Below are 4,817 nucleotides of genomic sequence, written 5' to 3' on the forward strand. Positions count from 1 at the left end.
GTGTACCGCGATCGCTCATCAAGATCTTCGGACGTCCAAATCACGTCAGTACGTGTTCAAATAAAAAAATTGCAGCAGTCACACCCGTGCAATCCTTCACCGGCTAAGATTCTGCCCAACGAGTCAGATACTCCGTCGCAGTGATAATGTACCACGCGCTATCTTTCCTTGAGGTTTAATAGGTCCTACAAAATCTATTGCCCACATCATTTGTGGATTCAAAGGCATCTCCTCCCTCCACGATGGCCTACATGTCTGCTGACATACATCACATGCCTTGCAATATGTTTTTAAATCCTGATGAAGGGTTGGCCACCACAACCCGACGCATAGAATCTTCTGCGTGGTTGCTCTTCCTGCGTAATGTCCTCCCATAGTGCACCCATGAGCATCCGCGAGGATGATGCTTCATTCAAATTCAGGTACATACCTTCACAGTATTTCATCATTCCCCATCTTGTATAGATTCCCAGCGATGACAGAGAAATCTGCCGCGCGTACCACTAATTCCTTCTTCTGCTAGAAAGGTTATCCTTTCAGCGCAGTTCCAGTTGTTAGAAAGTGTATTATATCTTCAAAATTTCCATCCGCTACGCACACATCAAAGAGCTGCGCGTCAAGTAATCCTTCCTCCAAATTAGTAGGTTCCTCCCCAGTCTCAATGCATGATAGGTGATCTGGTCTTGTGTTCAATCATCCACACTTCACAACAACTTCAAAATCATATTCTTGGAGTAACAAAATCCATCTGAAAATGCGCCCCCCCAACACAGGCTTATTGACCAGGTACTTTAGCGTAGAGTGATATATATACATCTTAAAGTGGCCTCCTAGCAAGTAGTGTCGATACTTCTGGAGCGCATATACCATAGCTAGTCCCTCGTGCTCAGTGGTGGAATAGTTCTTGTCTGCTTTGGATAATTTGCGACATGCAAATGCGATAGGGTGATCCAAGTATTCTCCACCATCCTACATCATTACTACCCCCAGCGCTATACACGACGCATCAACATGTACATGGAACTCTTTCTTCTAGTTCGGGAAGACTAGAATCGGCACAGTAACCATATTTTCTTTCAATATATCCAGGCTTTTCTTACAGTCATCGTTCCAGAAGAACGTGACATCTTCCTTCAACAATTTCTCCAACGGCGCGGTGATCTGGGTATAGCCTTTGATAAACTTTCTGTAATATCCTGTATGTCCCAGAGTGGCATGTAGTTGTTTCACACTTCTCAGTGCTTCCAAGTTCAGAATCACCGCGATCTTTGTGGGGTCTACCATCAGCCCTTGTCTACAAACCACATGCCCCAACAGGTTCCCAAAAGGAATGAGGAACAAACACTTCTAGAAGTTGAGCGTGATTTGGTATCTTCGATAGGTATCCAACATCAAGTGCAAGCTCGCTACATGGCATTTAACTAGCCCAAATACAATCCAATCATCAAAATAAACCTCCAAGAACTTATGAATATATTCCCTAAATGCCGCAACAACCACGAAGAAAAAGATAGCAGGGGCATTCTTCAATCCAAATGGCATGATAGTATATTGAAAGCAACCCCACTCAGTCGTGAAGGTTGTCTTGCTCCTATCCTCCGGCGCGATTTTGATCTGGTGGTACCCCAAGAACCCATCAGTGAAAGAATATGCTTCCTGACCTCCTACATTGTCCAACACTTCATCTGTGAACGGAGTTGGGAATGGATCATGCACACAAGCATCATTCAATTTTCTGAGATCCACACATATCCTTATCTCATCCTTCTGCTTCTTCTCTTGTACCACCATTGGGCTTACCCAATCAAATTCTTCCATAGGCTCAATGATGCCTACTGCGAGCATTTTGTCTAGTTCTATGCAGACCTTCTCCTTGTATTTTAGATTTAAGCGGTAAGGCCTCTGCTTAACTGGCTTCACGTCAAGATTTAACGTGATCTTCATCACTCCTAGATCTCTGATTATTCCTTTCAAATCTGTAAAATTGGTTGGGAATAAGTCCTGATATTCACGGAGTAATTCAGTGACCTTATCCACCGTCGCGTCGTCCCAGTAGTCTCCGATCTTCACGAATTTGGGTTCTGCCTCCATACCAATGTTTACCTGCTTAGTTTTCACTGGCATGGTTATATCAGGGTTCTCAATCTATGGTCCATGAACCTCGTGGTGGCCTTCTATTTCTGGAATGTTAATATTCCGCGAATCCTCATCCTCCTCTTCAGTAATGACATTATAACATTCCAGTGCACGACTCAGCTGAGTAGCCCATTCAGGCTGAATCAAGTCTACCGGCTCTTGTGGTATCCTAAAGATGGCTGCTTTTACCTCTTGTAGCACTTCATCAATACTATCCCACCCATCCTCAAAACTGAAGGTCATCACAAACCCTTCGCGCAGGATATCCCATTCACCTATCCCATGGCGAAGCTCTGTTTCTATATACCAGTTCATTGGTATAACATCTAGGGTATGACAGAACAGGTGCACCCACTCAGGTTGTGGATTTTCTCCATAGGCATGCGTCCACTTGGCCAGATGTGTGCGCGGATCATCCTACCCATCATACTTTTCTATCAATCACACCTTAGGCTTCCCAAATCATACTCACATCATTCTCCTACATTCGCGCCAATCATCAAAGCTTCCTTTGTGCATACCCCACCATCTCGTAGGTGTAGCGCGCAGTACCCAGTCCAAGGCCTGGAAGCGTTTTTTTTCTGGCACCTCCCTTTCAAAGGCATCCAAGAAGGTATCTACCTCATTTAGACCATCATAAGTAGGAAGATCTCTTACTTCTGTCGACACACAGCGCAATGACCTTGTCATCATATTGCAGTTCAACGTAGTTACTTCGTGTAACCGATTCTGCCATTGTTCTACTTCTTCGTCAGAATCCGAAGTGCAGGAACTTTCGTGCTCCCATGTAATCTGTCCATCTGTGGTGGGATTCACCCAGTCTTGGTCTCACGTTGTTATCTTATAGATGCAGTCTAGATCATCATCACTTTCATAGTCGCGGACCGACTCCGTATAGCGCGATCCTTCAACAGGGTCCAGGGGTATAATTACGCGTAGTGACTTCTTTTCAAAGATAATTTTCCACTTCTTCAGATTAATTACCCTGTTCATATCAGTGACCCAGTCAATTCCTAGGAGCGCGGGGTAGGGATTGTTGTCATCAACAATCTCTATTACTTCGAAATCTTCTAGCGCGCTCACTCCCTCAATATCCATAGTTATTCCTTGCAATCGCCCCATAGGTATTATTTTCTATTGATTCACCATTCTCAGCTGAATTGAAGACCATTGTAGTGCAGGTCTTCCCATTCACTCCCATGTCTACTTCAGTAGAACATTCACATCTAATCCCAAATCCAGAATGACTTGATCTATCTCATATTCTCTTATATGTGCAGTAAGTCTCACTTCTCGTCCCATTCTTGTTTTATGTTTTCTGATCTTCCAAACTACGTGCGGTTCTCCTGGCGTGGTCCCAATGCATCTGTTGATGAGTTCCTGTAACCCTTTCACAGCATTACTGTCATGCAGTAACTTCATACATGTTTCACGAAAAGTTGTCAGCATGGATGGGTCCATTTTCGGCTTCGGTTTATCTTTTCTTCCTGAAGTGGAGGCATCAGCTAAGCTCTTCTTAGCTTCCATGAACGTTTCCCGAGCACGCTCCAAATCAAACTCAGCTTCTTTCGTTGGAGCTTTGCGAACCCAAGTACTCTCTTCTAACTATTTTCCTTTGTCATCTCTCATCGCAATCCCACTTCAAAGCACAATGTTTACATTCAGGTCTTCCTCGCGTGGCTTATACCTCATCATCTACAGGTTCTGAGTTGGGGGAGGCGGTAGCGCTCCTTTGTCGCATATCCTAGCTATCAGCATAGGACAATCTTCTATCTCATGATCGAACAATGTGCAATACTTGCACGACGGGCATGTTGGATTGGTGCAATCGCGAGCATAATGTCCTGGCCCTCCGCAATTGTAGCAAATCAACTATCCCCAACCTCTACCAAGTCCTCCTCTGCCTCGGCCTTGTCCGCGCCCCTGAAATCCTATTCGCGGGCATTCCTGCATTTTGGTCAAGGGGCCCTCATTTCAGCCTAAATCATGTAGGTGGGGTTCTATCCATCATCAACTCACAACTTCTACAGGTACGCTCGTCATGTCCCACCAACCTTCCAAAGTTGCAGAACAACTGTTACGAATTTTGCGTATACTTCTTTAACAAGTGACAATTGTTCGTGGCATGTTTTCCAACTATTTGACAGATTGCGCACCACAAAGCAGGTACCACACTAGGTCCTGCTTAATTTTCCAGCCTTAAAGGCATCGGTCCTCCTCCTACAAGGTAATTTGTAAAATCTGGGTAGTGGTCTTTGTCATGACCCTGGCTCTTGCATTTTACGCACCACACTTCTTCGTGCACCTCTGGTTGAACCATCCTATCCTGTTTTAGACTCTACATCTCAAGGCACAGATTCTACAGCTGCACATGGATTTGCTGAACTCCCAAATTAGAATCTTACATTGGGGTCTCATGTAGCCTCATAGCGATCTCTAAGGCCTCTACCTGAGTTTTTATCTTCTGCTGCAAAAAGGCACTCCTTAAATGTGGTAGTAGCGAAGCTACAAACCACTCGCGATGCTGTCCATCTGTTAGATTCATATTGGCTTCACGAATCATACATTTCAACCTCTGATCCAACTCCCAAGGAGTCTCGCCTAGTAGCATCATAATCTGTTTAAATCCAATGATCAAATGCACTTCAGATTTAGGACCGCTAAATTCTCTATTTAGCACT

This window comes from Pinus tabuliformis, chromosome 8 (genome assembly GCF_031772625.1).
Source record: "Pinus tabuliformis cultivar Carrire ecotype Pingquan chromosome 8, CPIR1, whole genome shotgun sequence".
Lineage (NCBI taxonomy): Eukaryota > Viridiplantae > Streptophyta > Pinopsida > Pinales > Pinaceae > Pinus > Pinus tabuliformis.